Source organism: Halichoerus grypus, chromosome 2 (genome assembly GCF_964656455.1).
Source record: "Halichoerus grypus chromosome 2, mHalGry1.hap1.1, whole genome shotgun sequence".
Classification (NCBI taxonomy): domain Eukaryota; kingdom Metazoa; phylum Chordata; class Mammalia; order Carnivora; family Phocidae; genus Halichoerus; species Halichoerus grypus.
Window position 1 is genome coordinate 185,410,953 of NC_135713.1, and position 20,099 is coordinate 185,431,051.

General features: G+C 48.1%; 1 long non-coding RNA gene across 1 annotated transcript in view; it reads right to left on the minus strand.

The window, feature by feature from the left end:
- Positions 1–643: 643 nt before the first annotated feature.
- LOC144381017 (uncharacterized) overlaps positions 644–20,099 on the minus strand; it is a 51,435-nt gene continuing 31,979 nt past the window's right edge. Inside the window, exons 2-4 of the long non-coding RNA XR_013445418.1 lie at positions 13,175–13,282; positions 2,708–3,074; positions 644–678 (exon numbers count right to left, since the gene is read on the minus strand). This is a non-coding gene — a long non-coding RNA (uncharacterized LOC144381017). The remainder of the gene's footprint in view (positions 679–2,707; positions 3,075–13,174; positions 13,283–20,099) is intronic.

Below are 20,099 nucleotides of genomic sequence, written 5' to 3' on the forward strand. Positions count from 1 at the left end.
GGTGCGGGGTCCCCACATGAGGAGAGGAAAGGCTACAAAAGGGGCTGACACTTGGACTAAACTAGCCAGCCTAGGTGGAGGCCTGAAAGGAGTCAGAGACCTCGAGACTCTGCCCTCCCAGGGCTCTAACTCCTCCACACCGCTACCAGGGACTTAAAGTTTCGTTCTATTATTCGTTCGCAATAATTTCAGAACGAACAAAAGATTTGGGATTTTAGAGATTTCTCTACCAGTGTGAGTTTGTGGACTATAACAAAGGCAAGGGCGCCCCCTGCCGGCAAAAGTTTGCTATTTCAGGGAAAGCCGCCGGGCGGCGGGGCCTTAACCCCCCAACCGAGCCGCTGGCTTCCGAATGCCCGGGGGTCTCCGGCCTCCGGGGTTGGAGAGTTTGGGGCAGCTTGTGAGAGCTCCGGGACACGGAGCCGCCTGGAACTGGGCCAACGCGTCGGCAGATGGCTCGGTCCGGCTAGCGGGAGACCAGGAGGAAGGCAAGCGGGGCAGCACGAGCGATGTGGAATAGAGAACAGGCTAGTCGGGGCTCCAGGAGCGAGGCCGCGGCGCCATCTGGCCCCGGTCTAGGACTTCGCGCCGCCGGGGTGTTCTCTTCTCCGCAGAGCAGTTCGCGGCGACATCCCCTCATCGCCCCCCCCCCCCCGCAGGGATGTACTTGTATGGAACCTGTGCAAAACAAAACAAATTTACATTTCGTTTGGCTTTAAATCCTTTCACGAAACCCCTTTCCAAACACCAGTTTTACTCCCGAGGCAAATTATACCCCCTCCCACCCAGGCCGAGCGTTTAAAAATCTCTCACTAATTTGCGTTCAATTTCAACAAAACCCATATATCTACAGTTGCTTGTCTGCAGTGATTTACTTTTGAATAGGGCCATTTTTTAGCTACTGGGGAGCGTGTCTTGTTAAAAATTATTCAGACTGAAACATGTGACCACAGCGTTCATAAATAGGTAAATTCGGACAACATTCTCATGAACAAATGCATGCGGAAGCGCACAAATATACTCCCGAAAATACCGGGCGTCTTTCCCCCACCAGCGAGGCGTAATTGTCCTCGGAGCCGCGCTCCACGCCCTCTCCCGCACTCCGAGCCAAACACCTCGGGCTGTGAGTCTCAGCAAGCGTCCAAACGGGGTCAGAGGGTCCGTCTACGCCGGCCCCAGGACTGAAATCACTTCTAACTCCAAAGCAGTTGTATTTTATTAGGCTTCCAGAGGCCGAATTAGGGGGCAGTGGTGGAGAAGTGCGTAGACGACCTCCGGAAGCTCTTTTCGAATCTAAATTCCGGCAGCAGCCCGGCGTAGAGCTGGGCGGAGGCTCCAGGCCTGGGGTCCTTTACTCACGCTGGCGAACGCTTCCGGCCGCTCGGGACCCCGCTAGGCCGCGGCCCGCGGAGAATCCGCACAGCGGTGTCCCCCGCCCCTCCCCCACCCCCTCCCACTGTAGTCGCTCCAGAGCCGGAAGCTGCCCCTGCGGCAGGAAAAAGGCTCCATGGAGCCCCCCAGTTCTCCCAGCGGCCCGGCTCCCCTCCTCCAACGCGAAGCTAACCGCCCTCCCCGCCTCCCCTTCATTAAAGTTTTATCCGAGGCCCTAAGTGCTGCGCTTTCATTAGGTTTCCTTCGGGGGAAACTGTGCCGCCGCCCGCGTCTAATAGAAACCGCGGAGCCACCACCGTGGGTTAGATACGTAAACCTGCACTAAAGCGCCGGGGCGCCCGCTGCGCTGGGGCGAAGGGAGGCCGGTTCTGCTGTTTTTGAAGAAATGTGTATCCTATTCTCCCCCACCTGAACAAAGGGGGGAGAAAGCACTAGAGCGGCCCTCGGCCTCTCGCCCGAGTGGGACACCCCTCCGCTCCCCCCCCACACCCCGCACCCGTCCCCCCGCCCCAGGCGCTGATCTGGGCCTGGAGAGAGACTAGAAACATCCAGTGGGAAAGCGTTACCAGCCTTTCTAAGCCTCCGTCCGCTACAAGTTGCCTCTGTCTAGAAAGGGGAAGGGGGGTGGTTGAGCGGGCGAAGGAAAGAGTTCCACCACTGGCTTCCTCTAAATTGCCCCCCGAAGTGAGAGAGGGGACGGCGGCAGCTAGAGTTCAACCGGCTCCAGAATGAGGAAGAGGGAGAGAGTTAGCCGGAGCCCGGAGGGGAGGGGAGAGGAGGGTCAGGGACTTTGCCATTGAACTTGAGGGTCTGCACCGCCTCCGCCCCCACTCTCCTAAACGCTTTGCAGGAAGGGGGGGGAAGGGAGGAAGAAGGGTGGTGGGGGGTCACCTCCGGCCTTGGGAAGGAGGGAGAAGGTCAAGCTGCGGGGGAAAGGCTGGAGAGACCTGGAGAACGGCTGGAGACGTCGACCCAGCCGAGGTTGGCGGGGAGGCGAGGAGGCCTCGGTCTGCACTGGGAAGGGGACACTCCGGCCTTCGCCCGTGGTGAGGAGCCTTCCGCGGTGCGCCCTCTCCCTGAGCCCCGCCCCAGACTCTGCTGGGAGGGGGGCACCCAGTGCCGCGCTCCTGTCCTTCCTCGTCCAGCCTAAGGTGCGCCAGCCAAGCCGTGCGCCGCTCGGAAGCTGAAACCTTCAGGCCGGCGCCTGCCGAGCTCAGGGCCTTGGCGCAAGCTAAATCCCGGGCCTGGCCTTTGCAGAGAGAACAAGACTGTTATGCGCCCATTTCTCAGACCAGAGACCCGCCGGCTTCAATACCTCCAAGAGTGCGCTTCTCCGTAATAAGGTAAACGAACTGCTCCGTGGGCCTACGGCGTTACCACTCTCTCAGTCTGGGACCCGCCTCAGGAAGCCCTGGAGAGGTCTTCCCAGGAATGTGGGGCCTCCGCGGTCTAGGCGGGCAGGGAAGGGCGGGTAAAAGGGACTTGAGACCAGAGTCCCACCGCCCGGCGAGGGCATCTCCACGTTGGTTCCTGGAGAGACGCGCAGCTGCCTGAGCAGAAAGCGCTTCGCAGCATGCGGGACGGGCGCGGCCTGGGCGGGGGAGAGAGGCTGTCCGGTGGGAGCGAGCGCCAGCCGCCAGGCCCCCCAGATGCCCTCTGTTTGTCTCCGACTGAATGGAGTCCTGGCACAGACAAAATTAATATTATTGTTAATGCTATTGCTATTGTTCTTATTTAAAATCATAATTCTTTACAACACACCTGTTTTTGAAAACTCGGTGAAAATTAACTGTAATGATAACATTTGATGATTGACTCACCCTTAAGAGAAAGGCTCTGGACCTTAAAAAAATAAATCGGGGTGCGCCTAGCTGGCTCACTTGGAAGAGCGTGGGACTTGATCTCCTTTTCAGAAGCTTGGTAAGTGCCACGGTCTGAGAAGCAACTGGAGGGGACCAACGCTGCTGGCATATGTGGACTGGGGCTCAGAGCCGCCACCAACAGCCATGGGAGGGGGCCACATGCCCAAGTCCTTAGGCACTGACACTGCTAATCCGTTGGTCTTAGGGTAATGGACAGGGTAATCTACAAGCACACTCAGGACTCACAGGTACCCCTTTTCCCTCCACCCAAGCTGACTCTTTCTGCTCATGCCCCCTTCAGGGCTACTGCTATCACACTGGCAAAACCTACAATTGAGTGCACACTTTATAAAATGAGGAAATTGAGACCAAGAGAGGGTAAGTTACTTGATCGGTGTCCCTCAGCCTGCTGCGGCAGAGCTGATCCCCAAAGCAGGAGCTCTCAATGTCTGAGCTCCTCTGTCTACACCACCCGGAGAGAACAGGAAGCCGGGTCTCTTCCCATATGCCTCTTTTCACAAGGTCCCCTAGACACTGACAAACGCCTGTTTCTATCAGCAGCCAGTCCCTGATGACACACAGGTGCACTTAAAGTCCCTAGACCTAGCTTCTCCTGGGTGCACCAGGCAGATTTGCATAAGTAAAAAAACAAAACCGGGATTAAAAACAAATGGAAATTTAGTTCAATCCACTACTCATTTACCAAGTGCCTACTGCATGCAAAATCTCCCACTGGGGGTGGGAGGCTGTAGAAGAGACAATGGAAAGACCATCTCCCATCCCCCTGAGCCCTGCCTCCCCCCTTGCTGCCAGATCTTGGGTCTACAGCTTCCTCAGATGTGACCTCTGACATGGGGTGGTGGGGTCCATGACTACAACCGGGACAAAGCTTTCCCACAAGGAGTGAGAAAGATTCACCCCTCTCCCCATGGCATCTGGGAGAGTTTCCCCCAGGTGGAGTGCACCTCGGAAGACGTTTATAATATCAAATCTGGGAGGGAAGATGTGAGCAAAACTCGGGGAGGAGGCTGGAAAACACAGGTTGTGCAGAGATTGGTGGGGCCCGGGCTCTAGCTGGGCGGAGCAGGCGGAGGAGCCCGCCAGGCCCTTAGCACTGGGTTCGGAGAGCCGGCCGAAGCCTGCGCAGTGAGCAGACGCTTCTCGCCGTTCACACGGTGACCGCCCCCCCCGCCCCCCCCGCGCAGGCGGGCCTGAGCCCAATGTTGGTGTCGGCGCCACCGGCCGGGCACCGCAGGCCCCAGGCAGGGGGAAAGAGACCGCTCTCGGAGAGCGGGATCGCTATCCTTCCTGAGGACCTTCGGCTCCCCGATTCTAGCCTCGCCCAAGACCTGCGCTCGGCCTTTGTCTGATTGATGGTTGAAGTTCGCTGCCCTTCCCCCTCCAGGCAGGGATTTGTCATTGAACTTGAGTCAAGCCGTAAACATTCCTTCACCCCTCGGGGAGCTGGATCCGGACGCCGAGCGGGTGGAGAGAAAGGGCGCAGGGGAGGGTTGTGGAAGGATCCGGAACGCGAGAGGCCGGGCCTCTCCCAGCCAAGTCTGCATTGCTTTATCAACAAGCGTCTGTTCTTTGTCTTCCGCGGAAAACTCGCCCGGTCTGCATTAAAAATCTCGGTTATCGAGGCCCTACGGCAAGTTAGAGCGGTATTTTAGTCAGGATGGACATAATGTAACTTTTCATTTTCCCTCTTTCCTAAGTCATGTTTTCTTACCTTATTTTTAGGCAGCAAAATCCCCCCCCTCTCTTTTTTTTAATAACTAGGAAAAACAAACGCATAAATAGCAAAGGAGGGGCGCCTGGCTGGCTCAGTCGGTGGAGCCCGGGACTCTTGATCTCAGGGTCGTGAGTTCGATCCCCATGTTGGGTGTAGAGATTAAAAATAAAATCTTTAAAAAAAAATAGCCAGCGAATAATAGCTAAATCAGATGAATTATTGGAGAACATTCGAGTAGGTCATTCCGAGACCGCGGCCTCTGTTTTCAAAGCGCCCCTCCCTCGGCCCGGTCATTCCAGCGGGCGGCGGCGGAGACCCAAGGAGCCCTCGGTCTCCTCAGGCTCTGGAACCTTGAACTTGGTAAATGGGGCGTCCTCCCCACCCCCATGTCGGTGGCCGAGGAAATACTGGCCTGCGGAGACGCCAGACCCGGGAACCTGGCGCGGCCTTCCCAGCGACGGGCCGGCGGCCAGGCTGCGCAGAGCGGCCTGTTGAGACGGAGATGGTGTTTTTGGTTTTTCCTTTTTCCTCTGTTTTTTAAAGGAATCTAGGATCCTGGAGCAAGGGAGGATCAAAGACTCTATCCTGCGGTCTCTTCCTGGCTTCATAAGATGCAGTGGCATGGAACGGGGCGCGCAGGGCAGGGGGGACACGCAACTACTCCGGGTCCGGGGCGCCGCCGGCTTCCCCTCCCGCTAGGAGCCCCGGCGGCTCGGCGACCACCAAGAAGGCACCCAGTCCTGGCGAACCAACGAAAAGCTCCTGGCCTCCTGATTTGGGGCCAGATCAAGAGCCCGGAGGCAGGTCCACACTGGCAAACCGGAGAGGCCAGAGAGAGTGTGAGGATAATGCTCTCCAAGTTCTACCCAGCCCCCCATTTGGCTTTTACCTGCTATGGGACTCGGATCAAAGGGGTTTGTCGTTTTTATTTTCCTCTGCAACCTTGGATCCTCAGGCTTTCTGGGCCCTGGAAAGAACCCAGTCAGGCCTTCTCCCTTTGTCTAACTTTGCGGGGGAGGAGGGGGGTAAGAAGCGTGGCACCTGGGTCAAGTTCACCGACCTGGGCTGCATCTTTTAGGGCAAGTTGGGCCACGGTTGGCACCCGGATCAGGAGAACCCTAAGCAATCGGGACATTGTGTGTGTGTGGGGGGGGGGGTGGCGTCGGGGGCGGGGGATGGCGGGGAGGCAGAAGCTACGAGAAGGGCTTTCAATTTTAGTTTGTTGTTCGGCTCTCACATCCCTGCCCTCCCCTCCCCTCCGCTCTGTACAGGAGAAATCATTCGATCGGAAACGAAGCCGTTTGTTTGGGAAAATAAATGCAAAGATCTCATGGAGTGAGCTTCCCAGAAAGCGTAGTAAGTTTTCGGCACTTGGGTCGTTTTTGCGTTAGTCCGGTGCTGCATTTGTGAAAATTAAGGATTTACAGGGTTGGACACAACGGTTTCTGTGGAATCCGATTCAGAGTAAAACAGGCCACATCTACAGTTTCCCAAAGGCTTCAGACTAAAACACATTGAAATGATTACCCCCAACATTCCTGCCTTAAAAAAAAAAAAAAAAAAAACCAACCCTCAAAGTGCAAAAAACATATCCAGATCGCAGAAAATAAAATATGGGGCTTTAAACCCACACCTACTTTTAAAACTTTTTAATAAAAAACCGTTAAAAATTTTTTTTTCCATTTGTGATTTCAGGACTCCTGTTTTACAACCACTGTACGATTTACCTTTGTGCCTTCTCCTCCCCACCTTAGTTATATGCACTCTGTCCTGGTTTTCTTTTCTTTTTAATTAATTTTTTTAAAGCAAGCTCTACACCCAACATGGGGCTTGAACTCAGACCCTGATATCAAGGGTCTGCATGCTTTACTGACTGAACCAGTCAGGCGCCCCGTGATTTTAAAAAACACTGTACTTTGTTTATATCCTAGACAATTTTCCAAGTTATTACAGTCTTCAAAATGCCATTAAAAAACGCATAATATGCAACAAAATGAGCTGTCATAATTCAGAAAACCATTTCTCTAATGTTAGTCCATTCAGTTGACCCACTTAAAAAGAAAACAGGTTTTTTTTTTCCTATTTAAAAAAGTAACACGTTCTCACTGTCAAGAATTTCAAAGATAAAAAATAAAAAGACAAAAATAAAACCCGTCCCATATTCTACCACCCAAAGTTTATCAAAGCTAACCTTTTGTTGTATTTTCTTCATTTGTTTTTCCTGGCCTATGCATATGATTTCAAAATTGAGCTTCTGCATGAACATTTGTGTATCTTGCTTTTTAATTTAATATTATTCTCAGTGTCATTAAATATTCTCCAAGAGCATGACTTTAAGGATTGCATAGTACCCAGTCCTTGATGTGTGTCACCAGGTGGAAAAGCATTTCTGCAATTATGGATCTTGGAGGTAGTTTCCATGGTTACCTTTAAAAATAATTCATAAGTGAGAAAGAGAACACTGTTATGCCCCTAAGTATGTTCGATAGGGAGATGAGAGTTGAATCTTCAAAATTCAAGGAATAGAATGCTTCACATTTTTTAGGTAAAAAATTCCTCCTCCCCAGTGTTGATTGGGAGAGAACAAACGGTGGGGGGGGGGGTTTAGAGTGCTTGAAATATTCCGTGTTTTGATCAGGGTGGTGGTCACACGGGTGTGGATGTGCGTGAAAGATTAATTAAGCTGAACTTAAAGTTTTAAACTGCTCTCACACTCCTGCAAGTTTATGTCTGTTTCCATAGAGAGAGAACAATGCAGGAAATAGGTGGAGGAAGGGGTGGGGACCAGGCCAAACTGGATCAGGGCACCCCTTGGCTAGGTTCACACAGCCCAAAAGTAAATATTTGACAGCTAGTGAAGAGGGGGAGAAAGAGCCTGGCCCTTCTCCTTGCCCCCAGTGCTAACCCTTGGTAAGTAAAGATGGGTTTTCTATTCTAATTGTGTTCCGTGGCTTTGAATTTCCCTGGTGAGCAGGAGAGGAGTAAAAATAGGGTAGAAGAGGTTTACACAGAGGGTTAAAATGAACATATAAACAGCTGACCCTGCTAGCATTGTCATGGGAAATAGAAGTGGGCTGCTTTCTATATCATGTAAAAATTTAAAAAACAATTTCAGGAAAAAGATTCAGTTTGGATCTATTTTGTAATCTATTTTTTCACTTAGAAAGATGGCAGGCAGGACCCGGAGCCTGTGGGTACAATTGCCCTCCCGGATGACAAGGAGGACCCCTGAGGGCCTGGAGTGCTGTCTGGTGTCTGAGTCCAGTTTTATTGGCACTATCTGGTGTGGCATTATGTGCTGTGGACAGAACACATGCTTAGTCCCTGGGATGAGGAAGGAGAGGAGAAAACCCTTCAAACTATTTGGCACCAGTCATTTCCTGTTGTGCTTTGGATAGAAGACAGTTAAAACCACTTCTTGGTATTCAGCTGTAATTTTTAATTTATTTTTATTTTTTATTTATTCATTTACTTTTTATTTATTTATTTGTCTTATTTAATTTTTTTAATTTTTAAAAAAGATTTTATTTATTTATTTGTCAGAGAGAGAGCACAAGCAGGGGGAGCGGCAGAGAGAGAAGCAGGCTCCCCGCTGAGCAGGGAGCCCGATGGGATGAGCTGAAGGCAGATGCTTAACCAACTGAGCCATCCAGGCATCCCTTTAATTTAATTTTTTAAAGTAGGCTCCCCGCCCAACATGGGGCTTGAGCTTACCACCTCCACTGACTGAGCCAGCCAGGTGGCCCTGTGATTTTTAATTTTTTATTGTCATTTCACTCCCTTTCATTTAGGATCGGAATGAAATTGGATTTTCAATATCTGATGAAGACATCAAAGACACCTTTCCATGTCAGGAAAAGATACCATGGGTGTTTCATAAAAAAGCTTCTCCCCCTCCCACTTTGGAGGTATAACATAATTCAATATAGTGCATTAATTTTAAGAATATGGCTCAAGGAATATTTACCCATGTAACAACCATCATTCAGATAAGATATAGAACATTTCCTGCATCCATGTAGGTTCCTTTCCAGTATAATATTCCAGAGATCATTGCTATTCTGATTTCCATTGCTATGAATTAGTTTTGCCTGTTCTTGAAATTCATGTAAGTAAAGTCATACAATATACTCTTTTGGGTCTGCTTTATGCCATTCAACAAAATGTGTGATCTGTCTATGTTGTTGTGTGTAGCAGTAGTTTATTCTTTTAAATTGCTTTATGCTATTCCATTGTATGGACATACCACAACTAGTTTATCCATTCACCTCTTGATGGACATTGGAGTTGTTTCTAATTTTGGCTATTATGGATAATCTTGAACAGTTCTTCTGGTGGACAAATCAACTCATATACTACAGAATTTCTGGATTATAAGGTAAGTATATGTTTAATTTCACTAGCTATGTGGTATCTTTAAATCAAATTATTTATACACCAGTCCTAATTTCCCATAACTGGTGCAAGTATTCAGATTTAAGAGGAAGAAAAATCCAACATTAATGGATATGATTACATTTGTTTGAATTTCTATAATGAGCTAATTTTGAGGAATCCTTGGGATAGCAGAAATTTGAGTTTGCTGATAGCAGAGCATTAAGACTCAGGCTCTGGTACTTTCTTGTAACCTGTCTCCACTGATCTAGTCTTTTTTTTTTTTTTTAAGATTTTATTTATTTATTTGACAGAGAGAGACACAGCGAGAGAGGGAACACAAGCAGGAGGAGTGGGAGAGGGAGAAGCAGGCTTCCCGCCGAGCAGGGAGCCCGATGCGGGGATCGATCCCAGGACCCTGGGATCATGACCTGAGCTGAAGGCAGATGCTTAACGACTGAGCCACCCAGGCGCCCCTCCACTGATCTAGTCTTAAAGCACAGTTGCATCTGCAAGTTATATCTGTGTGAATCTCACTGAACCCCCAAATGCAAGTGCAAGGAGTCAGGGCAAAGAAGAACTGCGACCAAGGTCAATGGTCAGGATTAGCGGGGCCCAGCGACTCGGGTGGGGGAGGGGATTAGTGCTAAAAGATGGAAGCGATTCTCTGGAGTCCTGATTTGGAAGCTGAGTTATGACTTGGAAAATTTATTGCCCTGTGGTCATTTAACAAGAAGTGATCTATCTTCCTGGGTAGAACCTCCATTACTTGTGACGGGTGCCTGGAGCCAGCTTATTAAAAACAGTCATTTCAACCCCCAAAGCGAAGGTGCCACAGTGTGTTGGAACGAAATGCTAATTTCCAGCTCCACATCATAATCTGGGACATGGAGAGAGCATTATGAGCATTTTAATATTCAAGAAGAAGGAAGCCCAGTGCTATTTCTGCAGCTACCCTCTGAGCCCAGGGAGCATTAGGAGCTGTCTTTATTTCTCAGGTCCCATGCCCTGGTCCCAGCAGGCTGACACAGCTCACAGGCTCTCACCAGTCACCTTGAGCTGCTCCTGCCCTGCTCTTGGCCTGGCCTGAGACAGAGTTTACGTCCATGCAAAGCAGCTGTGGTGGACCCCAGTGACTTTCGAGTTGATGGTTTAGATTCAAGTCCCAGCTGTGCATGGGAGAAAACCCTCTTATGTTTGTATGGTGCTTTTTAATCTTCCAAGTGCCTGTGTACCATCTCATTTTCTATCTTGTGTGAGGTACAGGGAAAGAATCACCCCATTTTACAGAGAGGGTAAATGAATACCCTGGAGGGAGCGCCTTGTTCTTTTTTTTTTAGTTAAAGATTTTATTTATGGGGGCGCCTCGGTGGCTCAGTCGTTAAGCGTCTGCCTTCGGCTCAGGTCATGATCCCAGGGTCCTGGGATCAAGCCCCGCGACGGGCTCCCTGCTCCACGGGACGCCTGCTTCTCCCTCCCCTACTCCCCCTGCTTGTGTTCCCTCTCTTGCTGTGTCTCTCTCTGTCAAATAAATAAATACATAAATAAAAAGATTTTATTTATGTATTTATGTTTTTATGTATTTATTTTTTTGACAGACATAGAGAGCCAGAGAACACAAGAAGGGGGAATGGCAGAGGGAGAGGGAGAAGCAGGCTTCCCGCTGAGCAGGGAGCCTGATGTGGGGCTCAATTGCAGGACCCTGGGATCATGACCCGAGCCGAAGGCAGACGCCTAACCGACTGAGCCACCTAGGCGCCCTTTGTTAGTTGTTTTTGATCTCTCCCCTATGCCACTTTGAGAGTGGATCAGAGTGGTTTGAAAGAAGGGAGCAGGAGAAATTTCATGAAGATCTTTCAGGGTCGAGCCCGTTTTTATGCCCCGCACAGAGTTTCTCTACTCCCACTCCAGCTGAATTGTCCAAATTATCAATGAACTTTCTGTGTCATGCAAGGAGATCTAAGGAAATGGTCAGGACAAGAATTAGCCACGTGACTGAACCAAGTGCAATTACTTAACAGACCAGCCCATCAGTAGATACCTCATCTGAAATGCTTGGAGTGGGGGCATGGGGATTGGGGACCCCAATTTCTTAGACATGACGGTGGCAGGGGTCTCCCAAGAGGTGTGGTTGAAGGGTCATTTTCAGCTGTTGGCGTAGCAAAATATTCATAATTTTCTGAGTCTTGGTTTCTATTTTAACAAGAAACAGGAATCTTACATCATTGCCATGAAATATCAGATGTGTCCCAATACACGTGGCTGATTTCATGTACTGTCATGGTTTCTATCACTCGTATAAAACTGCCCTACAAAGTTGTGTCCCTCCAGGAATTTGGGGTCACGTGCTATGTGCGACACTCTAGCTGAAGACTCAAGAGTATTTTCTTCATTCTCCTCTCCCCTATATTAAAATAGTTGGATAAACAAAATGAAGTCATCTAAATTTCTAGTTGTCTTAACATCAGTGGCCTGACTGAATTTTCTATCTGGATGTTTAGTGCCCTGGGGTCTGAGGCATGGGAGATCTGAAAACGTGGTGTCTGGGCCCCTTGTGGAGTGTGTGTAGGTGGCAGTTAAAACCAGCATTGCCTCCTTCCCAGCATGGCCCCAAATGGGGAGGACTTGGCCTTATAGGCAGAACTGGGCTTGGACCTGAGAATCAACAGCCTCCCTTCCTAAGGCTGTTCTCCCAGACAGTGAGCCAGGCTCTGAAACAAAGGATTCCCGCATTCACGTGCAAAGCAACCAGGGGCTTCCTCGGGAGCGCCTCCTGCAACCCTGTGTGAGTAACTGGAGACGGATTGTTGTTTCATTTCAGAGATGATTGGGACGATTGATGCAAGCCCTTTCTCAATGAAAGCATTTTATTTGTCCACGAGAAGCTTTCCTTGGAAGCATCTCCCATGCCCCATATACTGTTTGTACTCTGAATGTTTCTGTGCCCCAAAATCATTTTGGGCAAAAGTGTGACTCTCCGGGCTGAGAAGTCTGTCTCCAAGTTGCCAAGGGGTTTCCAAGGGGGCCCATCTCTGCCACCTCGCTTCAGTGAAGGGGCTGACGGGATCGGCCCTGAAGCTTAAACTACACCTCAATACATATCCTCTACTCTCTAAGAGCAGGAATCTGCAAAGCTGAGGAGAATCTGGGAAGAAAAGCAAGTGGGGATGAGGTATTTCCCTCCCCCCAACCTAGTCTTGAACCTCCAAAAGGAGAACTGAACCAGGTAATGATACACCATCAAGTCCCGATTACCTGCAAGAGAATTTTCTGCCCTAGGTGTCTCTTAGCCTTAGCCAATCCAAAGGGCTCACACACCAGGCAGGACCAGTCCGTGCCAGGCTCTGAGATGAGGAGGAGGCTCCACACTCCTGCAGTGGAGTCTCATCCAAGGTTTCGTCTCAGCTGTCCCTCCAGGTGTCAGGCCCTGCCTAGTACCATCTCTATAGACCAAGCAACAGAGAGGGGAGGGGTCTCTAGGCTTCCTCGGACCTCCCCAGGTCCAATACCCATTTGCCTCTAAGAGCTGAATCCCAAGGGCAGGCTCCCCCCACAGCCTGAATTGTGCAGCTTCTGGGGATAGCGTCGTCTGGCGGGAACCCATCTGTCCTGCTCTTGGCAGTGGGCACAGTTGTCAGGGGACAATCCAGCCTCCAGCCTCACGTTCCTTCCTTAACAACTGGGGAGGAGTGGCTGGTACAGATTAGCTTCAGATTCCCCCTTCCTGGGCGGGGAGGGTTCTGAAAAGGGACAGAGAAGGCTTGGGCAAAAGTTAAGGTTGTGGGTGGAAGAATTTTGACCTTGAGTTTACCTGTGTCCCTGTGAATCCAGCCAGAGATGAGGGGATGGATGTCCGATTCCAGGTGGATGAGGGCCTCTGTTCCCCACTCTCACTGCTTCCCTTCCATTGGTAGAACATCTACAAAAGAAAGGGCCTCAAAAGCATCTTGTTAAAAGTGGGGAAAGTTCCAGGGTGTCTTTCCTTGTTAAAGATTTATTTATTTATTTGAGAGAGAGAATGCAAGCAGGGGGAACGTCAGAGGGAGAGGAAGAGAAGCAGAGACTCAGGGCTCAATCCCAGGACCCTGAGATCATGACCTGAACCGAAATTGAGAGTCGGTCACTTAACTGACTGAGCCACCCAGGCAACCCCAGGGAGTCTTTCCTAATCAATGCCAATTGGGTGAATATATTCTATCCCATCACCCACTACCTGGGTGAGTCACTTCCTCCTGATTCCTCTCATTTAAAGTCCTGTCTTCAGGCTTCAACTAGAAAGAAAAATGAACAAGATATAGAAGAATTTACATGATCATCAACCAAAAGGACCTAATGTGTATTAATAGAACATTTCATCCAATAACAGCAGAATATTCATTGTTTTCAAGTGTCCAAGGAACATATACCAAAATAAACCATATCCTGGGCCCTAATACACACTTCAACCCATTTAAAGCAATTGAAATCACAATGAATGTGTTCTCTGACCATAATGGCATTAAAATAGAAATCAATAACAAAAAGATAACATAAAAATGTCCAAATACTTGGAAACTGAGCAACTGCTTCTAAATAATCCATGGGCCAAGGAAGGAAGTCTCAAGGGAAATTTAAAAATACATTAGGCCGAGTGAAAATGAAAATATAACATTAAAATCTGTGGGACACAGCTAAAGCAGTGCTGGGAAAGAAATATGTACCACTAAATGCATACTTTAGAAAAGAGGAGGGGTGCCTGGCTGGCTTAGTCGGTAGAGCATGTGACTCTTGATCGCAGTGTCTTGAGTTCAAGCCCTACGTTGGGCATAAAGATCACTTTAAAAAGAAAATGGAGGAAAAGTCTCAAACCAGTAGTCTCAAACCACCTCAAGAACCTAGGAAAAAAAAGTAAAATAAATCCAAAGTAAGGGGAAATAATAGATAAGAACAAAAATCCATGAAACTCAAAACAGAAAAAAGAAAGTAGTAACACAAAACAGAAAAGAGGGATGCCTGGGTGGCTCAGTTGGTTAAGCATCTGCCTTCAGCCCAGGTCATGATCCCGGGGTCCTGGGATCGAGTCCCGCATTGGGCTCCTTGCTTGGCCGGGAGCCTGCTTCTCCCTCTGCCTCCCATTCTCCCTGCTTGTGCTCTCTCTCTCTCTGACAAATAAATAAATAAAATCTTTAAAAAAAAAAACCAGAAAAGAAAAAGAAAAAATCAATAAAACAAGGAGCTGATTATCCGAAAAGATCAATAAACTTGCAGCAAGATAGACACATTTAAAACGAGAGAAAAAACACATCACCAAGATTGGGAATGGAATGGGAGATATCACTGTAGACACCACAGACCTCAAAAAAATAAGGAAGAGCATCTGGCTGGCTCAGTCGGTGGAGTGTGTGAGTCATGAGTTCGAGGCCCATGTTAGGCATAGATATTATTTAAGAATTTTTTTTTTAAAGATTTTTTATTTATTTATTTGACAGAGAGAGACACAGCGAGAGAGGGAACACAAGCAGGGGGAGTGGGAGAGGGAGAAGCAGGCTTCCCGCGGAGCAGGGAGCCCGATGCGGGGCTCGATCCCAGGACCCCGGGATCATGACCTGAGCCGAAGGCAGACGCTTAACAACTGAGCCACCCAGGCGCCCCTAAGAATTTTTTTAATAAAAAAAGGAGAATGGGAGACTAGTGTGTAGCAGGTTGAATAATGGCCTCCCAAGATATTTGTTCCTAATCCCTGGAACCCATAAATATTACCTTATTTGGAAGACGGGTCTTTGCAGATGTGATTAAGTAAGGATTCTAAGATAAGATTATCCTAGTGGGCCCTAGTACAATCACAAGTGTCCTTAGAGAGGCAGAGGGAGATGTAACACACAGAAGAGGGGAAGGCCATGTGACCATGGAAGAAGAGGTTGAAGTGATGTGACCACAAGGCAAGGAATACTGGCTGAAACGAGAAGATGGAAAATGCAAGGAATGGGGGCGCCTGGCTGGCTCAGCCGGCAGACCATGTGACTCTTGATCTCAGGGGTAATGCGTTGAAGCCCCACATCGGGTGTAGAGATCCCCAGGGCCTCTCTGGAGGGAGTGTAGTCTCATCAACACCCTGATTTTGGTTCACTATACTGGTTTTGAATTCCTGGCCTCCAGAACCCTAAGAGAATAAATTTAATGTTTTTCATTTGTTTATTTATTTTTTAAGATGATGTGGGGCCCGAACTCACGACCCTGTGATCAAGACCCAAGCTGAGATCAAGAGTCAGACGTCTAACTAACTAAGCCACCCAGGCGCCCCAAATTTAATGCTGTTTTAAGCCACTAAGTTAATTTGTTATAGTATTCACAGGAAACCAATACACTCTGACCACCTCTACACACACAAATTTGGCAATTTAAATGAAATGTATCGATCCCTCAAATAACAGAAACTACCACAACTCATCTAGTATGAAAGAGGTCATTTGAATAGTCCTATGACTATTAAGGAAATTGAATTTATAACGAACACCCGCCCCCTGCCATTTCCAGGCCTAGATGGTTTCACTGGAGAATTCTACCAAACATTTAAAGCAGAATTAAACTCTACACAGTTGTTTTTTTTTTAAGATTTTATTTATTTATTTGACAGAGAGAGACACAGCGAGAGAGGGAACACAAGCAGGGGGAGTGGGAGAGGGAGAAGCAGGCTTCCCTCGGAGCAGGGAGCCCGACGCGGGGCTCGATCCCAGGACCCTGGGATCGTGACCTGAGCCGAAGGCAGACGCTTAACAACTGAGCCACCCAGGCGCCCCTCTACATAGTTTCTTGCAGAAAATAGAAGAGGAGGAATACTTACCAATTCATTTTATGAAACTAGTATTACCTTGATACCAAAACCAGATAAAGACCGTACCAACACACACACAAACACACACACACACACACATGCACATAATTACAGACCCAAATCCCTAATGAATATAGATGTATAAATGTTTAACAAAGTATTAGCAAATAGAATTCAGCAAAATATAGAAAGAAATATATACCATGACCAGGTGGAGTTTATTTCAGGGATGCAAGACTGATTCAATATTTAAAAATCAATTATTGTAGGGGCACCTGGGTGGCTCAGTTGGTTCAGTGTCTGCCTTTGGCTCAGGTCCTGATCCCAGGGTCCTGGGATAGAGCCCTGCATAGGGCTCCGCATCCAGTGGGGAGCCTGCTTCTCCCTCTCCCTCTCTCTCTGCCCCCCCACTTGTGCATGCTCATTCTGTCTCTAAAATAAATAAATAGGGGCACCTGGGTGGCTCAGTCGTTAAGCATCTGCCTTCAGCTCAGGTCATGATCCCAGGGTCCTGGGATCGAGCCCCGCATCGGGCTCCCTGCTCAGCGGGAAGCCTGCTTCTCCCTCTCTCACTCCCCCTGCTTGCGTTCCCTCTCTCGCTGTGTCTCTCTCTGTCAAATAAATAAATAAAATCTTTAAAAATAAATAAATAAATAAATAAAATCTTATAAAAAATCAATCATTGTAATATAGCATACTACCAGTCTAAAGAAGAAAAACAACATGATCTTATCAATTGATGTAGAAAAAGCATCTGACAAAGTTTAAACATCCATTTAACAATTAAGAAAAGAAACCTCTCGGAAGAATAAGAATAAAAGGGAATATCCTCAGCTTGATGACAAGCATCTATGAAAAAACCAACTGACATTTTGCCTAATGGTAAAAGACTGAACGCTTTCTCCTTAAGATGTGGAACAAGGCGCCACTGAGAGGCCTCGTGAGCACACGTGTAGACATCCTAGTTTCACCATCAGCCCCGGCAGTACTCGCTGCAAGCAGTTGCCCTGCGGTCTGGTCCCGGACTGCAGACTGATTATCCCAGTGGCATACTCTTCTATCCAGACGGTAGATCTATTAAAGAGGCCCACACAGGCTTTAGGCCCAGAAAAGGGGGCGATGCAGGCTTTAGGTCATTTGGACAGCAAATCGCAGGGTCTGGACCTGGGACACAGTCGAGAAGGGGGGATGCCCAGGCTTCATGTGGGGACTATCCTTTTTTTTTTTTTTAATTTAAATTCAATCAGCCAACTTATAGTAGCTCATTAGTTTTAGATGTAGTGTTCAATAATTTATCAGTTTGGGGTATAACACCCAGTGCTACAGATTATTAATTCCCCCAGTGGGGTCTGGGAAAACAGAGCTTAATCAAAAATATTGACACTTCTGCAATAAAACACATTAATATTTATTCCAGGTGGGTTAAATGAAAACTATAACTCATCTGGATAGGTGCCTGTAGAAATTCCTCATGTCATTTCAGGTCAGATTTTGCCACCATATGAGTATGTGCCAAACTTCAGAAAAAGCTTTTGATTTCTCAGAATTTTCGAGATTTCAGAACTTGCAGATAAGGGGTTATGAAACTGTAATAGGGTTGAGGAGTAATCCATGACTGCACAGCCGAAGACCCATTTCTAGACTCCCTTCCAAAGAAGTGTGGCCATGGGTGACTAAATTCTCACCAACAGAATGGGAGCAGGAGTGAGGAGGGCCACTTAGGGTCTGAACTTTAAGATAGGCAGATGGGCCTACTAGCCAGCTTCCATCAGGTTGAGGAAAAAGACCTCATATTGATGAAGCAACCATATGGAAGGAACCAGAGTTCTCAGATGGCCATGTGGGGCAGAATCCTTACTAACCTGGACCGCTCAACTCAGGACTGCCACATGGGAAAGAAAGTAACTTCTATTCTTTAAGTCACTGGATTTTTGAGTCTCCAACCCACTTAGCCTTGAACTAATTTTATAAGAGTCAAATGCTGCGCGTATTCAAGATGGAAGGTATTGTCCCTCACCTCAAGGGGGTTCTAGTTTAAGGAAGGAAAATCATTCACATACAGATAGTTCCAATAAAATGGGCTACACTGATAGAGCTGCTATGGAAGAGGGAAGGCCTGCAAAGAGGCTTCAGGGAGAACGTCTTTGAAAACACGAGGCCTCAGCTGAAGTACGAAGATTGAAAAGAAGTTAGTCAGGTAAGAAAATGGAAAAGGGTATGTTGTGGGTTGAATTGTGTCGTCCTAAAAAAAGAGAGATGTTGAAGTCCTAATTCTCCAGTGCCTCAGAGCATGATCTTATTTGGAAAGAGGGTCATTGTAGATCTAATTAGTTAAGATGAGTTCATACTAGAGTAAGATGGGCCCTAAATCCAATATGACTGGTAGCTTTTGTGTGTGTGTATGCATTTTTTTTTAAATAGCAACTTTTAAAAATATAAAAACAGCTCATTACAATGACTTTTCATTTTCTTTTTTTCTTCAGGAATCAACTTTCTTCTACCCTCACCCTCCCTTGTGGCTAAAGCCTTTAACAAAACATGGCAGATGCACATCCAAGACCCAGAGAAAGAGAGAAATTCTCTAGACGGCCCCTCCGCCACCTCAGAAAGGTACAGGGCGCCCGGCCGGTCTCCGTGGCCTCTCCGTGGCCTCTCCACGGCCTCTGGGTCATGTCAGGGGAGCTGCTAGCCTGGAGCAAGATCACTGAAGACCAGCAGTTTCCACTGGGGCCCCTTCCTCCCTTCTCACCAGACGGAATCACACATTATAAAATAATCCATAAAAATGTAGTATCAAAATTATCTTCCATATGCTACATCCATGGAGAGCCCACCACCAGGACTCACACTGGCCTTTAGCTTTTCCTTAAAAGAAGAAGAAAAAAAAAAGACCAAGAAGAAGAAGAAGAAAAAAAAAAGACCAAGAAGAAGAAGAAGAAGAAAAAATACCCAAGTCCTAATACCTCAGAACATTTTTGGTACCAAAGAGTGGTACCTGCAGGAGACCATTTTTCTACCTGTAACCTGTTTGGACTCCAAAGAGACTGAAAGCCGCAAGAAGTCACCACAGTGCCAGGACCAGTGTCCCCACCCGACCGCTGGTCCCCTCAGCCCTGTTGTGCTGCCCAGGGTGGCCCGGGGGGTCACTGTCCCTTCGGACTCACAACCCTTGCAGGTTGATTACACTTTTCCCCTCTAGGGAGAGAGGAGGGGGTTGTGCATGCATTTTTTGTGTATTTTTTATTTTATTTTATTTCCAGTATAGTTAACATACAGTGTTGTTGTTTTTTTTTAAGATTTTATTTATTTATATTGACAGAAAGAGAGAGAGCACAAGCAGGGGGAGTGGCAGGCAGAGAGAGAGGGAGGAGCAGGCTTCCCGCTGAGCAGGGAGCCCGACGCGGGGCTCGATCCCAGGACTCTGGGATCATGACCCTAGCCGAAGGCAGACGCTTAACCGACTGAGCCACCCAGCCACCCCAATATACAGTGTTGTACTAGTTTCAGGTGGACAGTATAGTGATTCAACACTTCCATACCTCACCCTGTGCTCATCACGACCAGTGCACTCCTTAATGCCCATCACCTGTTCCCCCATGACTGGTAGCCTTTTAAGAAGAGGGAAATCTGGACACAGTGACAGACACACAGGGTGAACACAATGTGAAGACACAGAGACACGCAGACACAAGGGGAAGGTGTCCATGTGAAGACAGAGACAATGATTGGAGAGATGCTGCACAGGCCAAGGGACACCTGGGCCCATTGGAAGCTGAAAGAGGCAAGGCAGGAGCCTCCCCTTAGAGGCTTTGAAAAGATCATGGTCCTGCCAACACCTTGGTATTAGACTTCCAGCTTCCTGGACTGTGAGAGCATAAATGTCTGTTGTTTTAGGCCCCAGTTTGTGGTACTTTGTTCCTTCAGC